At 39.8% G+C, this 26,310-nt stretch overlaps 1 long non-coding RNA gene and 1 pseudogene across 1 annotated transcript; both read left to right on the top strand.

Moving 5' to 3' along the window:
* The first annotated feature begins 5,518 nt into the window (after nt 1-5,518).
* On the top strand, nt 5,519-23,863 carry LOC124974491 (uncharacterized). The gene is made up of 4 exons (XR_007106783.1): nt 5,519-5,725; nt 12,354-12,482; nt 17,789-17,977; nt 23,720-23,863. It is a non-coding gene; the product is annotated as an uncharacterized LOC124974491 (long non-coding RNA).
* On the top strand, nt 6,528-8,526 carry LOC124974486 (calumenin-like; annotated as a pseudogene).
* Nucleotides 23,864-26,310: the final 2,447 nt, after the last annotated feature.

The raw sequence follows: 26,310 nt of genomic DNA, 5'->3' as shown, positions 1-26,310 counted from the left end.
CTTGTTTCTCTGTACATGAAGTAGATTTGTGCAAACATACATTTACATAGGGTAAAGGAGTTTTATTCATTCTGTTATTTTTTCCTTTCTCCACACCCCTCTTTTCCCTCTGTGCAGTCCCTCCTTCCTCCATTCTTGCCTCCCTCCCACCCCCCATGGTTTTTATTAATTATAGATTAATCAAGTTGGAACTGTTGGTCAAAACAAATTGGCACATCAAATTTTGTCTGTGATTTGGTGTAGGTGTTGTCCTTACATTGATGTGTCTTTTATTTTGCTTGACTATACATACATAGGTTCACAGTAAACATGATGATAAAGAAAGTTATCTTGTTGAATTATCAGTATGGTGGATTGCCCTTATATGTCTGAACAATTTCTTTAGCTATTGTTATATGTCCAGGTACAAATGAAACACATACACACAGGGAAGACCTCATCAGAGTGATTTATACGTGTCCATTAGCCAGCATAGGGGCCTAGTAAAGGAAATTATTTGTATTTACTTACTTCTTCCATGAAGAATAAAGGAGTAAGAAAATGCTCCCTTGTTGGGATCATAGGAGTGAAATAACCATTTAATGAAATAAAATTATTCTTACTAGTGTGAAGCTTATTTCTGTATTTTTTTTCCAGAGGACCCCATATCATTGTAATTACTCTTAGGCAGAAATTTTGGCTAGTTTAAAGACCTCAAAGACAAATTCCATATATAGCATGAAAAATGGTCTGTATCCACTTAATCTTTAAGAGTATTGAGCTCATAGTACTTTATTCTTGACAGCTACTCACTTCTTGTCTGTCAGATGTGTACCCAGCTAACTTTCTCCTCATTGTTGGATATATATTTCACTGCTTGGGGGGTATTTTGCCATTGGTATTTATTTCCATGCTTTTTCTTTCTGTTAATCTCATTTTATCATTAATAGAAGTTTGGTCAGTAAATTTCCTGGTAAGGACTTTCATCTGTCATTAGTGTACTGAGAAGACCTCCTTCTCTGGCCACCCCCAGCATACTCAGTGGAGCCCTTGGTTCAAATTGTCCTCTGTCAGCATGTCGTCTTGATGCCTCTGAAATGTGATTCCAAGCTGCCTGCACATGCCTCTCTTCTTGACGACTACTGGGGATCTGTGGAGGAACACAAGGAAATAGGACTCGTTATTACCTTTACTTTCCACTTCTATATTTTCTTCCTTCCTGTTTCCTTTCATGCCCATTGCCCAATATCTGAGGACTTTGATGTAAGTAGAAAAAAAAAAGAATAGGTAGGCTATGAAAAGAGTGCAAATGAGGGATACAGGAAGATTAAGTGAGGCTTACTCTGAGAAAGTTTTGATTCAGCAAACATGTCCTCAAATGTAATATAAGGGATCAAGTCATAAGAGGGGCACAAAGGTGTGTCACCAATATTGTCCTGAGGATTTTATGGTTTCATATATGTTATAATGAATTTACCAAAATAACTGAATTGAAGCTTAAAAATAGGAAATTCTGTGTAGGAGAGTGGAGCAACATGCAACAGAAGTTCCGCAGGAGGATGGCTGCTTTTTACACAGCCACTGGGCCATGTAGCCTTTGAAGGATGGATAGGATTTGGACCAAGAAAGAATTGAGTAGGGGAAATTTCCTATAGAAGGAATAGCAGAAATAAAGACCCCAAGAATAAGAGATGTTAGGCATATAGAGAAAAATTTCTTTTTGTTGGTACATAGGTAGATCAAAGAAAAAAGAAAAAGGAGAGGCATAAAGTTAGGAAAAGAGGTTGGAAACAGCTCAGGGGAGGCCTTGATTGCCTTTTGAAATAAGCATTACTCTTGTAATGTGACTGGTTAGAGCTGTTATTAAGAAGCCCCATAGGACAACAATCTATAAAAGACTAGGAAGGATGTCTGCTTGGGAGTCAAGAGTGAAAGTCCAGAAAGTAAATAAAACAGGCTTAGGGAGTAGAAGAGGGGAAACAGTAAAGAAAGAAAAATATACCATTCTTAGACTTGTTGAGATTGGGCATGATATTGGAAAATGACCTATGCCAAGTGTCTGTTCTTCAACCCAGAGTTATAATATACCTCCTTTACAATTTGTTTCAGTTTTATGTGCTGAGGCTCAAAATATTTACATACAACTAAAGTTCACTTACTTGCTCTGACTTTTATTGAGTACCTACTAAATTCTATGCACAAAGAGGGAGAAGCCTCTCTCAAACTTTCTCTGTAATGAACTTGAACTCCTCCTTTTATGCTTATGAGTTTAAAAGCATTTTTCTGCATTAGGGGTATAACTCAGTGGTAGAGTGCTTGCCAAGGATGTACAAGGCTTGGTTTACATCCCCAGCACAGGAAAAAAATGTATTTCTCTACCACCATGCAGCACATGGGGGGCTGTTGTTCACTTTATAAATGCCTTCTGTGTATTTCATGACATTTGTTCAGCAAGGACTTGTCAATTGACCAGTACATTAAAGACACTGTGTGGATCTCTAGGAGTCAAAGGTTGTGAAAAGTGCCCTTACTCTTGGAAAGCTCCAGTGGGAGACAGTGTCAACACACCTGCTTATTCTCTGCTTGGTTAGAGAAATGACCCTAATTGCTTTCTCCTTCTTGACAGTCCTTCCTGTGACAGTCACTCCTATTTCTTTTCTTTGATTCCTTTTCAGGGTCTCTACTCTGGTCAGCAGATTATCCTCTGGAAGGATTCCATGCATTCCATTCTTCATGTACACACTGGAATCAAATCAAATTGACACTATTACCAGATCTTTCTTTTCTGTCCTTTGCCAGGAAAGCTCTCAGATATTCATCCTATTTTTATTTCAGGATTTTATTTTCTTACTGTATTCTTCTGCCATTTTCATTTTTCATTCTTGTCTTTACACGTGATGAAGAAACTTTTAAATCTCAATCTTACAATGTTGTCAATCATCTCCCAGGTCTTCTGTTGTATACTGGAGAACACTGTGATATGATGAACTAGAGTGGGCTTTGGTTTCATAGTCAGACCTGTGGAATGGAGAATGTAGCCACATGGCCTTGTTTCTCAGCAATGTATGAGGATGAGCTATTGGCCCTGATAGCTTCTAACTTTAGTCTCCCCTTTGTAAAGCAGTATTAACATAACTCATCATATATTAAATGAAAAAAAAGGGTAAAAGTAAAATTATGAAAATTAATTAAAATAGATGACCAATGGCATAAATTCATAAAAATCCTGCTACAAATTGGTGGAGGACTGCTCAGTTGAAATGTTAGAGTATCTGTAGGGGCCAGTGGTATTTGAAACACTTGGAGAGGCTGTATTTTTCCATGTTTCCACAGCTTCTATTTTATTCTGTTGTCTTCTCTTCTCCCATCCTCTCATCAGGTTTCTACATCTCAGTGTTTCTTTTCAGTAGTTCCCTTTGTTCCTGCCCCACCTCCTGTTTCTTTCTCCCTCAAGCACCAGGAGTGGTATTGTGACCCCTGGTCTGTCATTCTTTAGGCATGTAGTGAGAACCATGTAATTTGTTGCTTGGGTTTGATTCAGACACTGAACCCAAATATGCTTGTTCCCAGGAGAAAGCCAGGCACTTGGTCCCATAGACAGCACTACCCATCTCCCAGTCCCTGACACGGTGAGACCCAGGCACCATTTGTGGGTGGCCCCACCTGTGTGTATCTGGTTGTGCACCCAAGGAGTCCCTTGTATCCTTTTAGTCCCAGGCACTCTGTCACCTTAGAAGTTGTAAGCTTCTGGTCTGACCAGGGCAGTGACATTCCCACTACTTCCTGAATTCCCTTCTTACCTTTCCTCAGTGAGCCCGTGGGTCCTGTGGATTCTCCTCAAGGCATAACCCCATTGCTCTTTGAGTTTCCTCATTTATTAAATTTAATACAGACTGTTCTTTCCAGTTAGAAAAGCCCATCTCACCATTAAGCCCAAGTTCCAAGTCTACTTCTCCACTACTCCCAGACCTGTACCTAGGCTTCCAAAAGCAAAGCTAGTGTATAACTATAGAGACTTCTCTGTCCGGTCTTCTTGGGCATCTTTTCCACCATTTTGTGGAAATCCTACAAACTCACTCATTATTGCAACGTCTTTCAAGAAGACTTTCCAAATTCTCTTTCATGTTTCACCAGTCTGGCTCTGTAGCTCACCTCTGACACTGTGATGACTTCTTCTGTTGCATTTGGTGGCCTGCTTCTTGCAGCATGAAAGTGCAGACTTCTTTCTCCCTAATGTCACCACAGAGCCTAGTTATGATAACCTGGAGCATGTGAGGAACTTAATACAGGGTGTTCCTTTGAAGGCTGTGTCACATGAACAGGATTGCTGTGTATAAGTCCAGTACTTTGACCATTATATGTAGGTGGTAATGGGTAACATGTGGATGATCTAGGATGTGTCTCTACTACTGAAATGGCCACTGGTCAAATCCCTCCCACTACTGGAATGCAACTCCAAGTAGGTCTCACACTCTGCCTCTTTTTCCCTTCTTGTCCTTCACTCTGTGAGGCATGAATACAGATCAAAGAACTTCTGGACAAGCTATAGCCCCTGTCCCCAACCCTCATATCTGTCACTGTCAAATTTGAGGACATCAACACAGTCCTCTCTGTGCCCTTTTCTGAAGAACCAATAGCCCACATCTCATTTTACCCCATCTCTCTGTTCTCTTACCACCTGTAAACCCTGACTCTTCTCTGTTCTTCTCCCTAAATCCTTTTTCTATGTCCTCTGAACTCAAGGTCACCACCTATAATTCCTCACCTTCCAGCCTCCAGCCTTGCACATTCACCCCTGACTGTTCAGACCACTCTTCCAACATGTCTCCTAGCTTCTTGTATTTCTTCCACCTCTTCACCTCCCATCTTCCCTCATCCTCTTGCTGCTTTTCCACTAGGAAAATGAAGCCATCACAGGGGATCATTGGAATGTTCTGTTCCTGGACAACTGTGTCAACTTGCCTTCAAGCCTTTGTGCCTATGAGCTGTCCTTGCTGCTGATCATCTACATGAAGTGTCTGACCCTGGCCCAGGCCATTTCCTCTACCTGCCTGCATGCTGGGGTCCACCTTCCTGCCTCTTCTCGGACCTTGCTCCTATAGGCATCTCCTTTTTCCTCCTCTATGGTCAACAAACCCCTCTCTGTTAGATCAATAGCATTTACATTCAAAGATGCTCTGACATCTCCCATCTTAATTAAAAAAAAATCTCTTAATGCCTGCATCCCTCCTGGCTGCTCTACAGGGAGGGCCCCTCTTTGTCTATGTTCACCTCCTCCTCCTGGCCAGTTTCCCTTCTCCCTCAGCTGGCTGGCCCCCTCCTCATGACTCACCCTCTCTTTCTGTGTTCACTTCCTAAGTGTCCTCATGCAAGCTTATGGCTTTACACAGCATTTTCTTTTATTATGGCAATTCCAAAATTTGTCCTAAACTCAGATCTCTCCCCTAAATATCCAACTGCCTATTTAATATCTCCTTTGGATGTCAATATCTCAAACCTGAGTGGTCTGAAAACTAAATTCCTGGTTTCCCCACCCACCCTCCAAACCTGTTCCTCCAGCACTCCTGACTCTCTTCAGTAAATGGTACCTTTGTCTGTCATGCAGCTTCTACTAAGTGCAAGTGGATGTTACTCTGAAGTCCTCTACATCTAGGTCACTGACCTGTGACTCCACCATCAAAAGATACCTCAACTTGGACCTCATCTCCCTAACTCAACAGCCACCATTATGTTCCAGCCATCCTGGGTTTGTGCTTGAGTTACTGCATTATCCTTAAAATTAATGTCCATGTTACCACACTGGACCCCCTAGAATCTGCTGTGCTACAAGGTGCCAGGGTGAACCTCTTAGATATGAGCAGGATCAACGTCCTCCTCTATGGAGAATCCTCCTGTAGTTCCCATCTCAAACACAGAAAAAGCATAATCCTTGCTGCAATCTGCAGATGTCACCCCCAGCATCATATCTCACCACTTTCCCTGATATCTCCACTCTAGTCATCAGTGTTTCAGGCTCATCCTGCACCTGTGCCATTTTGCAAATGATTGCTATCATAATCATGTTGCAACTGTGTCACACAAAGAGAGAACTTTTTATTTTCTTGATCTGCAAAGGGAAGTGAGTTAAAAGTGAGTCCTAAAGAATGATAATATGGAGGTTACAATGGTTGCATAAGGATATGATCACCTTTTCCCAACAGGGAAAATAAGGTGAGGGTGACCACCTCTCTGTCCCAAAGCAGAAGAGTCAAGAACAGTTCTTCCTGAGCCTAGGTGAAATGCTGAGTAAAGATAGGCAGTTATTCACTCAACAGAAGCAAACGTGACTATTAATAGAACACAATCATCTGTCACTGAATATTTGTGATGTATGGTTTATATCTTACTATTTCTTAATGTTTAAATTTTTTTAACTAAAACTTTTCTACACATTTCCCCAACTGTTACATTTACTAATATAATTTAGTTACCAAAAAAGAAAGAAAAGAAAAAAACATCTTCTATCATTTATTTACGTATTTAGAAAATATGTTTGGAGAACTGGTAAATGTCAACTTATTGAGATAAATGGAATGGTTTCCACTATGTGAACATTTGGAAGCATAAATCCCATGTTATTTTCATAAAAATGTATGCTGTCAAATTGGACAGAAAATCAAATTTGAAAATCATTTGAATTTTTCAGTTTCTGAATTCAAAATATTTTTCCCTTATTGTTAATTTTTTATTCCTTTTTTTTAAATCACATACCTATTTCACTTTTAGATTCTTCTTAACAATTTATTTAACATAACAGTTTCCTCCAAGATAACAATCTGGTTGTATATTCCAGTGGTTTGTTGTATATTTCAGGTATAAAAATGGCCATAAAAATAATTAACATTAATACTTTCAACATCTAACTAGACAACCAGTTAAGGGATATTAATTCAAACAAAATAGCATTACATCTCTTGACTTTGGTCAGAAATAAAATTGATGGCCTGAGCATGTGAGCTGAGCCCATGGGTGAACTGGAGCCAAGGTAACCTGGGCTGTGAGGCTGCAGAGAAAGATCTGATTGTCATGGACCTGTGACAGTTCCATATGAGCTTGTCCTTGTGCACAACCTTTACCTTGAGCAAGTCCACAGAAAAGAAGAACCGTGTACATCATGAGCCTCAACTCAGAGACAAAGTTCACAATGGTGCTCAGAGTTTTTATTGTGATCATGATGCCTTGGATGCTGAAGAAGCAGAGACCTTTGATCAGCTGACACCAGAAGAGAGCATGGAAAGGCTTGGAAAGATTGTAAGTAAAATAGATGACTACAAGGACAGGTTTGTCATTGTGAATGAGCTCAAAGACTGGATTAAATTTGCACAAAAGTGCTGGATTTACAAGCATGTAGAGCAACAGTGGAAGGGGCATGACCTCAATGAGGATGGCCTCATTTTCTGGGAAGAATAGAAAAATGCCACCTATGGCTACATTTTAATGACCCAGACCCTGATGGTGGATTTAACTATAAACAAATTATGGTTAGAGATGAGCCGAAGTTTTAGATGGCAGACAGAGATGGGGACCTTATTGCCTCAAAGGAAGAATTCACAGCTTTCCTGCACCCTGAGGAATATGACCATATGAAGGACTTAGTAGTGCAGGAAACAATGGAGGATATAGATTAGAATGCTGATGGTTTCATTGATCTAGAAGAGTATATTGGTGACATGTACAGCCATGATGGAAATGCAAATGAGCCAGAATGGGTGAAGACAGAGCAAGAGCAGTTTGTTCAGTTTCGAGATAAGAACCATGATGGGAAGATGGACAAGGAAGAAACCAAAGACTGGATACTTCCCTCAGAGTATGACCATACAGAGGCAAAGCTAGGCACCTAGTCTGTGAGTGGGATCAAAACAAGGATGGCATGCTTACTAAGGAGGAGATTATGGACAAGTATGATTTGTTTTGGGCAGCCAGGCCACAGATTTTATGGAGACTTTAGTATGCCATGATGAATTGTGAGCTGCAGACAGAGGAACTTCAAAAGTTTCTTCAAAAGTAATTTATTTTTACAGCTTTTGTTTTCATATGAAATTGTATAACTGAGTCTTTTACTAGCTTTTTAAGACATAAAAAGGTATATGAAATAATGAAAATCATCCTGTCCCCATTCCTCTTCCTAAGTGCCTGGAGGGAACCATGCTTCTGAGGAACAACTCTAAGTAGTACACTTGTGTTTGTAGATTTACACTTTATATAATGTATACTGTGGTGTTTGTTTTTGTATTTGTTCTCTAGTTGGAAGTATGATATGAAGGATAAAGATCCTCAACCCACACTTGTAGGCAAAAATTAGCTCTTTAGTCTTTCTCAACCCCTTATATAATTTTTGTGATTCTCACATATTTTAAGCCTGAGATCAATACAAAATGTTGAGAGAAAGAAAAATTACATGCTCCATGATTTATATTTACAAAGGTAACACTAAATCTTGCATAGGAAAAGTCTGACATTTCATATTGCATTCCGTTTCTATGGGTCCACTAACTGGTCCTGCCATTATCTAGTCAGGGACAGAATCCCTGTGCTCTAAGAAAAGTGGGTTCAACTTGACTTCATTTTTTTACCCTGTAGAACTATTTGCTAATTTTGTCAAGCACAACTGTGTTAGGAAGTTTGGGCTAGTGTCATGAAAACCAATCAGGTAGTGAGTGTGATCTCTTTACAGAGTTTTTTCTAGCTTTTTATAGACCAGTTTCCAGCTAGAAACAACTAGAAAACTAAAGGAAGAATACAAGTGTGTTCAGGGCATACATTTATTTCTGGGTGTACATCTGTTGAAATGCTCACAACATAATTATTTGCCTGTTCAAATCACTGGAAGTGCTCCATGGGGCTCCACTTTTCCAGGAATTAATCTTAATGTCACTGCAATTAAAATTCACTCCTTGCCGGCATGGTGGCACATGCCTGTAATCCCAGCAATTTGGGAGGCTGAGGCAAGAAGATCTGAAGTTTGAGCCCAGCCTCAGCAACTTAGAAAAAATATTTTGTTAAATTTTTCTATCATTTCTTTTGTTTCAGTTTCATTGATTTCAGCTCTGATTTTAACTATTTCCTGTCTTCTACTACTTTTGGTGTTGGTCTGTTCTTCTTTTTCTAGGATTTTAAGCTGTAGTGTTAAGTTATTTATTTGTTGATGTTTTTCTTCTTTTATTGAATATGCTCCATGAAATAAATCTTCCTCTAAGTACCGCTTTCATAGTGTCCCAGAGATTTTGATGCAATGTGTCTTTGTTCTTGTTTACTTCTAAGAATTTTTTTATTTCCCTCCTGATGTCTTCTGTTATCCATTCATCATATAGTAGCATATTATTTAATCTCCAGGTGTTGGAGTAGTTTCTGTTTTTATACATAAGTGATGAATCTTCAGAAAGAGAAGTTAAGAAAACTACCCCATTCACAATAGCCTTGAAAAAAATAAAATACTTGGGAATCAATCTAACAAAAGAGGTGAAACACGTCTACAATGAGAACTACAGAACACTAAAGAAAGAAATTAAAGAAAACCTTAGAAGATGGAGAAATCTCCCATGTTCTTGGATAGGCAGAATTAATATTGTCAAAATGGTCATACTACCAAAAGTGCTATACAGATTCAGTGCAATTCCAATTAAAATCCCAATGACCTACCTTACAGAGATAGAACAAGAAATCATGAAATTCATCTGCAAGAATAAGAAACCCAGAATAGCTAAAGCAATCCTTAGAAGGAAGAGTGAAGCAGGGGTATCACAATACCAGACCTTCAACTATACTACAAAGCAATAGTACCAAAACCAGCATGGTATTGACACCAAAATAGACAGGTAGATCAATGGTACAGAATAGAGGACACAGACACAAACCCAAATAAATACAGTTTTGTCATACTAGACAAAGGTGCCAAAATTATGCAATGGAGAAAAGATAGCCTCTTCACAAATGGTGCTGGGAAAACTGGAAATCCATATGCAGCAGAATGAAACTAAACCCCTCTCACCCTGCACAAAACTCAACTCAAAATGGATCAAGGACCTCAGAATCAGACCAGAGACCCTTCATCTTATAGAAGAAAAAGTAGGTCCAAATCTTCAACATGTTGGCCCAGGATCAGACTTCCTTAACAGGACTCCCATAGCATAAGAAATAAAAACAAGAATCAACAACTGGGATAGATTCAAACTAAATAGCTTTCTCTCAGCAAAGGAAACTATCAGCAATGTGAAGAGAGAGCCTAAAGAGTGGGAGAAAATCTTTGCCACTCATACATAGATAGAACACTAATCTCAAATAACTACACCAAGAAAACAAATAATCCCATCAACAAATGGGTTAAGGAAATGAACACTTCACAGAAGAATATCTACAAGCAATCAACAGACATATGAAAAAATGTTCAACTTCTCTAGTAATAAGAGAAATGCAAATCAAAACTACCCTAAGATTCCATCTCACTCCAATTAGAATGGTGAACCCTTTAGAAAGAAGAAACCACCCTCTTGCCAACTTCAATTTAACCATATTTTATGTAATAATCTTTCCATTTTAGTCCCTTTATTACTGATGGACCTCTTCTGAGAAGAACTATTGTATTCCAAATCTTTAACCATCATGTTACTAAGATAAATACACACATACACACACACACACACACACACAAAACCTTTATTATTTCCTATATCTCTCGATAATACATTCAGGTGGTGCTGGATAATGATTATGTCTAAAACTATGTATATGCTTTTGTCTTCCACAATCCTGTTGAGGTGGGCTGCTTGGTAACTTCACCCCTTTGCATCAAGCTCTTGATAGAGGATCCACTCTTTACATTTAACCCCAGTATAGGATAATGAACATTCTCCACCTCCAGATTCCCCCATTTTATTAAGACAAGAGCTAATAAGAAATGCCACCACCCTAGCTTAAATAGGGCACCTCATGATCTGTATGAGCCTCAAGTTTCATTAGTTGCAGAGAGCACAGGCGTGACATGAAAGTCATACACGTAGCAAACCAAAATCTGCTAGGATGGCAGCTTTTGCATGTGGGGACTTGCCAGCAAGCATTGTAATCTCATCTCTGTGAACCCCTTGAAGTTTTTTGTGGGGTTGGTCTTTTGGGATATTTTGGGGGGGGGCATTTGTTTAAATCAATCCTGAGGCTGGTAAATAGTAGTACACACCCACAGTATGTGTTCTGTGAGTGCTAGTTCTCTTAAATTTGGATATTGGTTATTTTTTATAGAGAGTGAACCAAGTTTTATATTCAATAATGCAAACAGGTACCTATCTGTTTCTGAATAAAACCACTTACCTTCAAACTGAGCCATAAACCCAGCTCCTGATTCAATCTTATTTGTGTTTTTACCAATAGAATTACAAAGAAAAGTCTAAGGGAGACATTTGGACATAAAATACTTTTGTCTACCTAGTATGTGTTGGCATGGTAGCTCAGACACCAAGCACTGTTCCATCCTGGTCCGAAAAGGAGAAGCCCTGAAAAAATTATTTGTGTTTAGTGAACTGAACATTTCATCCCTAATATTTTCATCATGAATTCATTTAGCAGAGGAAGCAAATGTTTTGTAAAACATGGGTTTAACATTGTATCACATTATTACATTAAAAAGGACAGTGTATTGGAAATGGGAAGCCAGGAGAGCTGAGATGTGGCTGCCACTCTTATGTCCCTGGTTATCTCATTTAAAGAGATATTAAGTGTGCATCCCAGTGGTGTGATCACCAGCTGCCTCCCACTTTGTGAATAAATTGCTTAGAAGGAGTCTTTTGCTACCAGATGTGACCTAGATTTTGATTTCCAAAGGCAAGGAGAAAAAACTATTGTGTTAAAAAATGATTGCTGGTAAAATGCATGGTAAATGAACTAATCTTACTTTTATGCATGTTTGGGCTAATATGTTATGGAATTATTGCTTCATATATGAAAAAATTGAGGAAAATATTTCAGCAAATTAAACTTAGAAATATTCCAATAAATTAAACTAAGGCTTAGGGAAAGCTATTTTGTTGTTAGCAAGTATTTAAATGGTAGACAGATCTGCAACAAAGACAAAAAATAAAAATATTTTAAAATTGTATTTGAGATGAGTCTCTGATAAAAGGGTGAGACTTGGGTATGCTGTGAGTTAGTTAAACATTGAAGAACAATTTGAACAATTACAGTCCTTTCAGTGCATATGAAAGCTTTTTTTAAAAAAATCAAAGCTCATCTGTCTGCTGGGTTGGATAAGTCTTACTACTCTGTTAAATGCAGAAAACAAAACTTAAATGTAACATCTTCATTATCTTATCCACTCTCTCTCCTGTTTCATTTCCTTTCACCTTTAGGAGCTACCACTCCAAAACCAGTCCCAGAACCTGAGAAACAGACCACATAGTTAAAATTGCTGGAGTCAGAGCCGGCACCTTGCCATTCACTGTTATATATCTTGGAGTTGTGTTCATAATGAAGAAAAGGTGAGTCTCCAGCTGTTGCCAAAAATGTAATTATCTCTCATTGTTTGTCAGGTTGCTTCATGTGTGAAAGTATTTGGTTACTGAGTTGTCATTGATGACCAGGACACATCTGTGACTCAGTGATTGCATACATTTAGAGTAAATGACTGTGGTTTTGTTTGAATATTCAAAACATATCATGCTAGAAGAGTATAAGAATTATGTGCCTTATAATGCATAAAGCCCTGAAAATCTTTTTTTTTTTTTTGTTTTTTTTTTTTTTTTGTTGCTGTTTGCTTTTCAGACACAGTTTTATTTGGGAAAGCAAGTACATCTTTCAAGGGAAAATGTGATCTATCTCAGGGAAGACACATTTTTGGAGGGTAAAGTAAGAAATACACATTTAAAGGACAATACAGTCCATCTCCAGAGGGAGAGACAGCAACTTTCTCTTCATACTTTTTTTTTGTATACAAATGGGATACATGTTGTTTCTCTATTTGTACATAGAGTCAAGGAATACCATTTGTGTAATCATACGTTTACATAGGGCAATGATGTTTGATTATTTTTTTCCTTCCCCCCAACCCCTCCCACCCCTCTTTCCCCTCTATACAGTTCTTCTTTCCTTCATTCTTACCGCTCTCCTTATCCCTAACCCTAAACCTAACCCTAAACCTAATGCTAACCCCTCCCACCCCCCATTATATGTCCTCATCCACTTATCAGTGAGATCATTCATCCTTTAGTTTTTTGAGATTGGCTTATCTCACTTAGCATGATATTCTCCAATTTCATCCATTTGCCTGTAAATGCCATAATTTTATCATTCTTCATTGTGGAGTAATATTCCATTGTATATATATGCCACAGTTTCTTTATCCATTCATCAACTGAAGGGCATCTAGGTTGGTTCCACAATCTGGCTATGGTGAATTGAGCAGCAATGAACATTGATGAGGCTGTATTTCTGTAGTATGCTGATTTTAAGTCCTTTGGGTATAGGCCAAGGAGTGGGATAGCTGGGTCAAATGGTGTTTCCATTCCAAGCTTTCTGAGGAATCTCCACACTGCTTTCCAGAGTGGCTGCACTAATTTGCAACCCCACCAGCAATGTATGAGTGTTCCTTTTTCACCACATCCTCGCCAGCACCTATTGTTGCTTGTGTTCTTGATAATCGCCATTCTAATTGGGGTGAGATGAAATCTTAGGGTAGTTTTGATTTGCATTTCCCTTATTACTAGGGATGTTGAACATTTTTTCATATATCTGTTGATTGCTTGTACATCTTCTTCTGTGAAGTGTCTGTTCATTTCCTTAGCCCATTTGTTGATTGGATTATTTGTATTCTTGGTGTAGAGTTTTTTGAGTTCTTTATAGATTCTGGAAATTAGCACTCTATCTGAAGTATGGTTGGCAAAAATATTCTCCCACTCTGTAGGCTCTCTCTTCACATTACTGATAGTTTCCTTTGCTGAGAGAAAGCTTTTAAGTTTGAATCTATCCCAGTTGTTGATTCTTGCTTTTATTTCTTGTGCTATGAGAGTCCTGTTAAGGAAGTCTGATCCTAAGCCAACAAGTTGAAGATTTGGACCTACTTTTTCTTCTATAAGATGCAGGGTCTCTGGTCTGATTCCGAGTCCTTGATCCATTTTGAGTTGAGTTTTGTGTAGGGTGAGAGATAGGGGTTTAATTTCATTCTATTGCATATGATTTTCCAGTTTTCCCAGCACCATTTGTTGAAGAGGCTATCTTTTCTCCATTGCATATTTTTGGAACCTTTGTCTAGTATGAGAAAATTGTATTTATTTGGGTTTGTGTCCGTGTCTTCTATCCTGTACCATTGATCTACCTGTCTATTTTGGTACCAATATCATGCCATTTTTGTTACTATTGCTTTGTAGTAGAGTTGAAGATCTGGTATTGCAATACCCCCTGCTTCACTCTTGCTACTGAGGATTGCTTTAGCTATTCTAATCTTAAAAGTTATTTCCCTGCCAGGGAATTAGTAGTAATTTTTACTGACATGCTAGTATATTTGAGGTTTTCACAAGTATGATAAAGGACTTTTCCTCATTATTTTATAAGAAAGAGGAGCCCATGTTATGTGGAGGCCCCATGCCAGAGTGTTTACTCCAAAGAAAAATAGCATTACATCAACACATATTAAGGATAAGTTAGTGTGCTAGTTAAATGTTATAACCTGGCCCTGTTTAGCTAAGGGGTCATCTGGGGAAAGATATCAATCTATCTGGTTATAGAAAGCAATTCTTACCTTCCATATTGAACCATTTTGCTCTGTAAAGACAAGTAAAACCATACTTAGCAAAGAAATCTTCAATCTGTATAAACATGACCAACTTAAAAATATAGAAGTTACAAAAATGATAAGATAATCTCGAAAACAGGAAATACATGGGGTCTTGTTACTTTTCCTTGTAGTTTAAATACAATTCCTGTCATGGAGTAGGAGTGAGGTCATGAATGGTAGGGGGTGAAGGAGGAGAGGTTTCCTGGGAAGGTCGTGAAAGTTGAAGGCTGGACTGGGTCCTGAAATCTTCTGGTGTCCTTTAAACAGATAGGAACATGATCCACTTTTTATGGTAGGAAGTTAAACTGAATGAGGAGGGGAAGTCCTCTAGTCAGGAAGACCAGTTGAGTGAAGAGAAGTGGCAACCTGAGAAACAGTTGAGAGGTAAATTTTATTAGCCATTTGGAGGGAGAACAAGCAATACAGAGAGAGCCTGGCTCCTGAGGTGGGCAAGTCAGTGGAGACAGCACCTTTGACCAAAAGGTGGAGTGGAGGAGGAACTGGAGCCTATGTGAAGAGTAAAGATGGTGAGTTCAACTGTGCACATGCCAAGTTTAGGGTTCCATTAAGGGAGGTGTGCCCTGGTAGGTGGGCATGCTCCTGTGGAGGAATCTTAATTCCATAGTCCACATGCCTTCAATTTTTCTGGAGCTGAAGCCATGGGTTTATATAAGGAAGTTATAGAATGAGGAGCAGCATCATCAAGAATGAAGATAAAGCCTGGGGTGATAGCAATATAGAAGGGATGAATTGATATCCAAATATGTGCACACATGCTGATTTCTTCTTCCTCCATGTGTACTTTCTTCAAGTTCAGCTCCAGAATGAAGTGTGGACCTTTGATAGCTGTATACACCACTGGTTTAGGGTCTTTGTCATTTACTGTTCTTTATACCTTGTCATATGTGCTTTATCCTTTTTTTCTCATTTTTCACCCTAATTTAGTTTTTGCCTGTTAATATTCATTATGCAATTGCCTACATTCCTGTATATACAGAGTCTTTCACTTATTTTATATCTGACAGACCAACTCCCAACTGTGAGATTATACAGTAATTCAGAGAAAAACATTCAAAGACCCAGTAGTTACAGTAAAACATTATTTTTTTCTTAGACATGTTTAATCTGCAGGTGGCCCATTCAGTGAAGATCTTTCCCAAGATACAATCTATAGGATCAACACAGTTTTACACAAGTCTTAAGGGACCAGAAACAAATGTGAACAAAGAACATAGAGACAGACAGAGAGAATCCTCAAACCATGGCCAACAGATGGAAATCTTTAAAACAGACTAAATAAAGAGAAATTCTCCCAAGTTCCCAACTCCCCCTCAACTGTGACTTCTACACCGGTAGTGCCACAGATTGATAGGGACCAGATGTTCCCCCAAAGGGGAACCAGATGTGTAGAATCAAGAATCTTGGTGTGCACACCAGGGGAGCTTACTGAATGGCCAAGGTGTCTTGAATTTACTGCATTTAGTTAACTCAAAGTAGACCAAGGTAGAGTAATCCTTACAGTGCAGGGAAGGAAGACAAGAGTTCCTTGAAGCAAAGGGTGCTTTGGCAGCTGCTGGAAGTTCCTTGGTCCCTCCCTTTGCTTACAGAAATAGCTCCTCTGATTTGACCCAAGGCCCAGCTTCTAAATTTCCAGTTGTCAGCTTTCAAAACGTTTACTACATCCTCAGCATGGAAGTGCAGTTGGAGTGCCAGGCCTGCCCAAGAAAGCTAGAGCAGGGGCTGCTCTATGGTCCCACCTGGAGCACCAAATTTGTAACTGAAAACTCAGTCCTTGTCCCTGAATGCCAATCCAATACCGAGGACATGGTTCTGAAAAAAAAAAAAATTATTGCTTTGCTAGCAAAGAAGAAGCACAGGGACTCCTGTCCCAGAGCCTGTGATTCTGCCCATCAGGAAGAACAGGGAACTTTTAAAGGAACTATCCAAAGACCAGATGTCCTGACAGGTGGTCCCCGGTCACCCTGCTGGTGTGTTAACATTCACTTATTAATTTGGGAGATAGTCACTTCCTAGATCCTCTGGCAGGTATCGCCTTCCTGTGGAACACAGATAACTCAGGGTAATCATGTTCCTCGTCTCCAGCTTAGGGAGTAGGAGAGGGAGAAGAGGAAAAGGAAAACATATCCCCTTTAAAATAAGCTTCAGAGCTATATTCAAAAGATGAAGTAGACCACCGTTACAATATCACATAACACAAAGATACTAACAGTAACCATCTACTCCATGTTTATGTTATAGAAAATCTCTGCAAGTTGTAAAATATGATTCACTGACCATGGAAGCAGTGCTTAGAGAGATACATGATAAAATCTTTTACCATAAATAGTTCCAATTTTAAACTTTTCCATATGAAAAGAAAAGCCAAAATTACTATTATTTTAAGAACATTAAATGACTCTAAAACACAATAACCTCTGAAGGGTTATGGAAAACAATATTCCTGCAAAATAGCCCCTGAAGAAAAATGAAGAGAGATGCAGCTCAGGGAAGGAAGGGGAATCTAGCCAAGAAACGATGGACCCTGGGGAAAGGGGTAGATACTGAATGCTGGACCCTACATGATAATCCTCCCCCATGGCAAATTAGTCCTAAACAGAAGCACAGCAAATACCAATGGGCAAGACTTGAGTACTCACTCCTCAGGATCTGGACTCTTAACTCCTCAGACAAGTTTCAACCTTTTCACAACTACTGTCCTAAATTAAAGTTTGAATCCATTCAGTTATTCCCTGATGGTCAAAACTGCACATATGCGGCTTCCAATGATTACATTGTTGTACCCTATAAAACCAAAATCCTCTGTGTAACTGACGGCCGTTTTCCCTTCTGGAAAGAGGACCTCAATGGCACCCAAGTCAGTGAAGGAATAAAGGGTTCTCTGAATCCCTTGAGGTCTTCTTCCAGTCCTTTTGTGTTTACATTTTGGTTCCCTGACTGGAAAATGTGTGTAAGGTAAAATGAACTCTTCCCCTTTCCTTTCCCCTTCCCCCACAGTTAAATTAAACAGCTGATGAGACCTGGGGAGTGACTGTTGAGACTGACACCCTTTTGGTCCTCTGAAGTTGGGAGTCCCCCAGCCACCATTTGCAATATGACTGAATCCTCAAACTGACTGTGCACACCCTACCCCATGGAAAGAGACCCTCCACAAGTTCTGAGTCCACTTTGGCTTAACAGCTACTGGTATGCAACCCATAACTGACCCCAACCCTGGGCTAGGTTTCCGCGGTCTTTGCTACATGGACAGTGCAAAGGTTCGAGTCCTTTGTTGGTGCTGGAGGCTTCTATTTCTGACCCCCTTCCCACACCCTTGCCACCCTCTCCCTGATCCTTCCCTTCCTGATATACCCTGCAGACCTCCAGATCAGAGGCCCCTTTGCCATTTTGTTCCTGCATCCAAAACCAGTATTTAAATTCTCCAGAAAGGTAAAACTCCATGTCTCATCCATCCATCAAGTCTCTAGCAGATAGGCACCCTACCCTGAGACCTCTGCCAGGCACCCTACCCTGAGACCTCTGCCTTTTGGTCCATGGGATCCTGCAGATTCCCCCATCATTGTTGTCTGGTCTCCAACAGAGAGGTGCCCTGGCCCTGAGACCCCACCTTTTGGACCATGGTACCCCAAGAGTCCCTCCACCATTGAAATTGGGGTGAAGACATTCCCCCATTTCTGGTGGCACTATCTAGCTCAGTGTCGGAAAGAATCCAGGGGATGCTTTGGTTTTAATTTGACACTGCAATCACCCCTTCAAATCATGGGAATCAGTCAATTACACAGGACTCCCCTTTGGGTTGTCTCATTGGCAATTTTAAGACCCCTTATTCCCAAACTGACCTCAAAATTAAATGTCTCATTAAGCTCAGCACTTGAATTTGGCCACACTAAAAATTAGGTAAACTGCACCAGTGGCTCAAATATGGAAATTTTGATCAAGAAATTTTCCAAAAATTAAAAAATCATTTATTACAAAATGGCAAATGGAGTGAGGTCCCCTACCTCAAAACCTTTCTTGTCCTTTGCTCAACCCCCCCCCATTATGAAAACCTTGTCCCATTTTGCAGACTCTCAACTCTCTTCCTCATTCACAACCCCAGAAATAGAAGATGAACCTCCTCCTTACAGATTCTGGGGTCCCGTGGCCCCCACATCAGACTTCCCTCCCCAAAATTCCAAGGCTACCCCATCTATTGTCCCTCAGCAAAGTCCCACCGCCCCATAGCTAACTCCAACCGACAAAGTCCAGGTGCCCTGCCATCAAATCCACCTCCTCAGACCCCCACACACTAGTCCCCTTCTCCCCTGCCATCCCCTACCCATACAAGGTCTAATAAATTCCCAGCAAAACACATGTTCCCTCTGGGAGGTTGACAGGAGCTGAAGGTATGGTCTGGGTTCGTGTTGACTTCTCCATGAGAGATAAGTCCCAAATAGAGGATAGATTGGGATCTTTTTCTGAAAACCCTGCTAAATATCAGAAGGAGTTCACTTGCTTGACTCAGGCCTACCACCTTGGGCAGATGTGTACTATATAAGAACATTCACTGTGACCATTGATGAACGCACTCGAGTTTGGCAAGTTGCAGGAGGTCACATGGACCTTCTATGTGGCCAAAACCCTAATATCCATCCAGCAGCAGACACTGCTATCCCTACAGTTGAACCTAATTAGACTTATCAGCTTCAAGACCCCAGGGTCCTCAGACTCCAGCACATAATCACTTGCCTCCTTGAAGGAATGACAAAAAGTTCTCACTCTCAAATTAATTGGGAAAAAATAAAGGAAATTAAACAGGGACCTGATGAAAATCCCACTCTATTTCTGGCCTGACTCACTGAGGCCATCACCATGTATACAGATTTGGACATCAAGAGTTCTGGTGGCAGTCTTTTTCTTCATTTTAACTTTATCAGTGGGTCTGTACCTGACATCTGCAAGAAACTCAAGACAGTTAGAGAAGAGTCCTGCATCTCCTCAGCAGTTACTCTTAGATGTAGTTTTCAAAGTTTTTAACTTTTGAAGATGAGACCAAAAAGGTGAAAGAGCAGCATCTTGAAGCTAAATATCTGCTCCTGGCCTCTGCCATCCAGAGTCCAAGGAAAACCCTTATGGCTCATGGTTCCACCACACTGCCCAATATCTTCACAACTCATGGCCCCACCAATATATCTCCCAGACCCTGCTTCCAATGTGAGCAACAGGGACACTGGGCAAAAGCCTGCCCTAACCCTAGGAACCCCTCCAAACCCTGTTCCAAGTATGGAAAATGGGGACATTGGATGGTAGATTGTTACCGGGGAAGTCACCCCTTCCCCCGGTACAGATACCCGATTACCAAGTCCCACTCATCGAGTTGGGATGACAGGGCGTGGGCTCCATTGTCCCTGCCACCTCAGATGGCACATGGAGGGTCCACCATCCCTGGGTCACACCCATGCAGTCTCATGTGGTCAGTAGTGGGGCAAGCCTTTCATTCTTGAATGAATGGCATGGATATACTTTAACTCAAATACCCCAATTATGGGAGTCTCAGGTACCCCTACATATCCACTTCAAACACCCCTCTTTTTGTACATTTGGATTCCTTTCATCATCCCATTCCTACAAGGAATAACTATAAAGTTATTCCAAGTTGCCCTGTCCCCCTATTTGTTCAAGATCTCCTTCACACATTAAAAGCATCCATTATCATTCCCACTTTAAATTACACTACTGTCTTTTTAATAATACTGGCTCTGACCTGGTTCCCAAACCCCTAAGCCTCCCAATTGTCCTTTACTTGCTGGGATTAACACTACAGTCTGGGATACTTCTCAACCCAAAATAGCAAAATACCATTCATATCCAGCTGAGAGACCCCACCCATTATGTAACCCTCCCCCAATATCCTTTAACCCCCTCAACCCTCAAAGGTTTGAACCCATCATATCCCATTTATTACAGTCCAAATTCCTCATATCAACCTGTGTGGGTCTCTCAGCCACATACTGTGTGGATAAGAAAAGGGTTAACTGCTGGAGGACGATATTGGCTATGAATCAATCAGTTACCCATAAACTTATCTAATCAACAAATGAGATGGAGCATGAGAGGTGTGGCCATGCCAGCTCTGGCCTCTAACAACATGCAGTAACCCAACTCTATTTTATAGTCACACAGGTAAAGGGGACCAGGAAAGGAGGGACTTCTTCCATGATGAACAGGATGAGGTGGAGTTAGAGGAGCCACATTCTCAGGAGGACTATCACAGAAATAGACAGGGAACACTCCCACACAGCGCCACATGCTTCCTGGCAATCTGGGACATTTCTCCATGGTACTCAGTTCCTACAAGCCAGACATCTGCATCCCATGGCTCAACCTAGTTTGATTCTGATAAATAAGGATGGCTCCCTACACTAACCCACTCACCTCATAACTCCCCCATCCTCAGAGTAAAGAAATCCAACAGTCAGTTTTGATTAGTGCAGGACCTCAGAAAAATCAATGAGGCAATTTTTCCCACATATCCTGTAGTGCCCAAGCCCTACACCCTTTTATCTTATATCCCAGCCTCCACCACACATTTCTCAGTATTAGACCTGTAGGGCGCCTACTTTACTATTTCCCTCCATCCTGCCTCACACCCACTTTTCACCTTTTCCTGGCCAGACCAAGATACACACTACTTGCAGCAGTTTACCTGGACTGTTCTCCCACAGGGCTTTCAAGATAGCCCCCACTACTTTGGCCAGGCTCTCCAGCATAACCTGGCCACCCTAAATTTATCCCCTAGCCACCTTATATAGTATGTGGATGACCTCCTGCTCTGTAGCCCTCTCTGAATATTCCTCCTGTCACACTAGCATCCTGATTAACTCCCTGGCCTCCTGGGGTTACTGGGTTTCTCACTCTAAGGCCCAGTTCTGAACCCCTCAAGTATAATATTTAGGCATCCTTTTAGGCCCCACCTCCTGCACCATACCCCCAGAAAGACTCCAGGCTTTAAAAGACATTCCCATCCCAACCACCAAAAGGGACATGCTGTCTCTCTTAGACCTTTTTAACTTTTTTCACACCTGGGTACCAAAATTCTCCCTCATAGCCAAATCCCTCTATGAAGCTTCCAACAGGAACCTTTCAGATCCTCTTCCATTTTCCTGTACTTTTTCCTCGACCATTTCTACTCTCCAGAATTCTCTTCTCAAATCCTCAACTCTATATTTACCAAGCTCTAACAAGCCTTTTTTACCTATCACTCCACTCAGAACATGGACAAGCCTTGGGAGTTCTTTACCAGAAGGCAGGAAATACCTCTCACTCCATTGCATTCCTATCCGAACAATTAGACTTGGTTTACCTAGGCTGGCCCCAGTGCCGCAAGTTGTTAGCAACAGCAGTTTTCCTGATCCCTCAGGTGAGAAAATTTGTGTTATATCAACCCATTACAGTTGTTACAACACACTCCCTCCCACATCTTCTCAGTCATCATTAATTTTTATCCCTTTCCCCAGCCAGAGTCCAATTATTGCATGCACAATTCCTGGATCCCTAACTACCTTTCAGCAAGACTCCTCACTAAACCCTGCCAATCTTCTCCAACAAAAATACCCCCTGTCCCTGTCATTTCTCTCTCTTGTCCTGACATTCTGGAGTTTATGATGAGTCCATTTTCTCATATAACAGATCAACATTGACCTGACTCCCCAGACTGGTTCATAGATGGAAGCTCCCCGAAACAGTCCCCTTACCTTGCAGGTTATGCTATAATTCAAGGAGAAGCTACAACAAATTCTTTAATCCTCTCCCAGATATTAGAGTTATCTCCCTTACCTCCAGGGGTCACATCCCAGCAAGCTGAGTTAATGGCCCTCACCTGAGCTTTATCATTATTAGCAAGGGACAAATCAGTCAATATTTTTTACTGATTCTAAGTACACATACAATATTATTCATTTAAACATCTTAATCTGGAGAGAAAGGCTTCCTAACTCAAACAGGAACCCCAATTCTTAATGCTAGTTACATAACAGAGTTGCTTGAAGCTGCACTTTTACCCCATAGGGTGGCAATTTTACACTTTAAGGCCATCAAGCAGATAAAAATTACATTTCCTTGGGGAATCAGGAGGCAGACAGGCTTGCTATGAAAATTGCTCAGTATAGCCACCAACCCCAGTGGTTTTTATATTCCATGCCAACAAAACTCCAATTTCCCCCTGATGAGACCAACACCCTCTTGTCTTACCTATATAACTTATTTCACCTAGATACTTGTTCTCTCCAGATATTCCTAAAGAATTCACTTAAACCTGTCTCCTTCAGATTTACATTATCTCCAGAAAATTCTCTGATCATGCACAGATATTCTCAAGGCTGAATCCAACACTAATGTGAGACCACCACTATTTCCTACACACCGGGCTAGAGGAGTTCTTCCAGACATGACTGGTGACATGACTTCACCCACTTATCTTCTGCATAAAGGACAAAATGTGTTCTAGACTTGGTAGACACCTTTAGTGGATAGATTGAAGTCTTTCCAACTAACAATAAAGGCCTCCACAGTTGCAGCCTTACTTTCCCAGAAAATTCCATACTTTGGCTTGCCTGCCTTTCCCCAGTCTGATAATGGTCCCAAGTTTAATTCATCTATTACCCAAGAGTTGGCTAAAATTTTAAATATAAATTTCCACATTTCCTACCATCCACAATCTTAAGGAAAACTCAAGAGAACAAACAGGACCCTGAAGGCATGTTTAACCAAATTTATCTATAGATACTTAGATTGGATTAAGCTCCTCCCTTTGGCCCTCCTCTGGATGCTAGCACTACCCCAAAAATTCCTTATGCTCAGCCCATTTGAACTTCTTTATGGGTGACCCCTCCCCCCACCTACCATTCAACCTCAATTACCTAGTGTTCCTCTTCTTTTTTCTTTTGATAGTGGTGAAGAGTAAACCCAGGCCCTTGCACATGCAGGGCAAGTATTCCTCCACTGAGTTACATCGCCAACCCTTAAACTCTTAATAACATTTGTGTTATGTTTAAGAGTTCAAAGTAATGAAAAGGTAAGCCTCAATTTTCTTTTATGCAGATTATTTTAAAAGGATTATAGCCCTATTTCAAATGAATGTTTACAAGGTAAATAATGATTTAAGAACATACTCAATGAGGACAAGTGTTTAAATTTTAAAAATTAAATATAATAATATAAAGCACTAGTTAGGATAAAAAGAACAATTCTTGTGCAGTACAGTGATATTTTAGGAATGCAGAGAAATTTTAAAAGAAAAACTCAGGACTAAATACTTCACTAAGAACTTATATTACTAACTTAATAGAAGATATATATAGAAAAGGATAATGCATTTAGAAACAATGTCAATTCAGTGTATGTGGCAAAAATGAAAAATGAAGATTAAAAATTCCAACTTTTCAGGTCTCTAATATTAGACATTTTTATCCATATTTTGGCCACTTCTTCAATAGAAGCCAATTCTCAATTGTGAGCCAGACTTAGTGAATATACCAGCATCTCTCCCAGGATTGGTTTTCTAGCAAATTAGGGAAGAGACCTCAGGATATATGGATGAGCCTTCAGTGTTCAAGGGGCATGGGCACATAAAGGACTGCAACAGGCAGTTAGCTCATATTTTCTATTCCAGACCTTTCTGCTTTAAATACTTACTACCTATGGATAGAGCTGGGAAGACTTACAGTGACACTGCAAGATAAATATTTACTCTTTGGTATTCATTTATCCAGGATTTAACTTACCTGTGTTAACATTACCCCTTTGTCAGCACAAGTTATTAAGATTTGGTTATATTATATCAAGAAGTTGAGCATGAAACCAAGAAGCAGAAGGAGGAATGCAAGCAGTCAATATTGGATTATATAATGAGATGATGCCTTTACAATATTTATTCCCTATAATGTCATCATAATAAAGGGGGAATACCCTATGAGTGTGACACAATTGTTTCAGACTATTAAACAGTAAAGTAATATGGAGAATTTTATTTAGTTCACACAAGTAGTTTCTCAGATCTGTACAGTGAAAAGCTAGACTGACCTCGGGGTAAAAATCCTTACATTGATAACAAAATATCTTATAGTCCCACATATCATATATAATCAATTGTTAATGAAAAACAGTCCATAACCATGTGGGTTATGCAGACTTTTTAAATGCCATTTTGTATGACTTTTTTCCAAACTGGGCAAAAACAATGTAATCTTTTCCTTTTATATGCATTTCAAAATTCACTTATATCAATGTTTCTTTCCAACCCATTCCATCCCATTACCAAATAGGAATGAGGTAAGGGGTGAGAAAAGCATTATTGTTTCTCATTTTCCCCCTTTTCCCTTGGAATAAACCAAGACTTCATTAATTTTTTTTGAAGTTGGAATGATAACCAAAGTCTCAAAATTATCTTCAACTAAAATGAAGTAAATAATAGGCATTCAAATGTCAGTAAGCTAGTAATCCCCAATATAGATGTAAGATAGTTTCACTTTAACAGGGAAGTGTTGGAAGAGAAGAAAGGCTTCCTAGGATGCAATCATTTACAAAATGAATTATTTTTATTTTTATAATAAAAACTTTATTTTTATAATAAAATAAATTATTCCTGGACAGATTATTCCTAGCAAAAATGGAAAGAATGAAACGTTTCCCTCCTTTCATGAACCTTGTAACACTAGTGTATAGTGACTGGCAAAAGTCATATATTGGACTGTAAATCCTCTGCCATATTGATTAGTCATGTTTATTTAAAATATTCTCAGCTGGGGAGATAGCTCAGCAGTAGAGTATTTGCCTAGTATACACTAGGACCTGGGTTCAATGACCAGCACTTTAAACAGCAAACCATTCTTAGCATTAGACATTTTTAATGGAAGTAAAAAAAAGTATTAAAATAACTTTCACTTCTCCTATTTTAGCCACATAAGTTGGCTGCAATAAATGATACAGATTTCTGCCCTAATTTGTTAACAAGAGTTGCTAACGTCCCAAGAACTAGAGAAAGCTGCCACCAACTAATAAACTACCAAAGTAAATGGAAACACAGTGTGGTTTTCATCTTCTTTCATATAATCCCAGATAACCCCATATAACTTTATAAATATCTTATGAAGACAAAAACTTTAAAAACCTATCAATACCATTTATAATATTTAAATGCAGAAAACCCTTCTTTCAACAAGGTCACAAATCACCCAAAAATTGTGGTCACACAAACAGAATGAGTGGAATGTTTAAAGTTTAGGCCAACGAAAGAAGCCCCATGTAACTTTTTAAATATAAGCATTTACTCAAATATACTGTAAATGGGAATGGTGATAACACAGGAAGCAAAAATAAGTTTGCAAGTAAAATTTCTAGATGATCATGAAGACAGTACCATCCCATATTGCAGATGCAAAATGAGAAACAGTTCTAATGGGGTTAAAAGTTCTCTTGGTCTTGCAAGGTGCTAACTACTTCCACTTCCTGTGTCAGAAAGTTAGTCCACAGGAAGAGCTGGT

Source organism: Sciurus carolinensis, unplaced genomic scaffold, assembly GCF_902686445.1.
Source record: "Sciurus carolinensis unplaced genomic scaffold, mSciCar1.2, whole genome shotgun sequence".
NCBI classification, from domain to species: Eukaryota; Metazoa; Chordata; class Mammalia; order Rodentia; family Sciuridae; genus Sciurus; species Sciurus carolinensis.
This window is presented reverse-complemented; position numbering and strand designations above follow the sequence as displayed.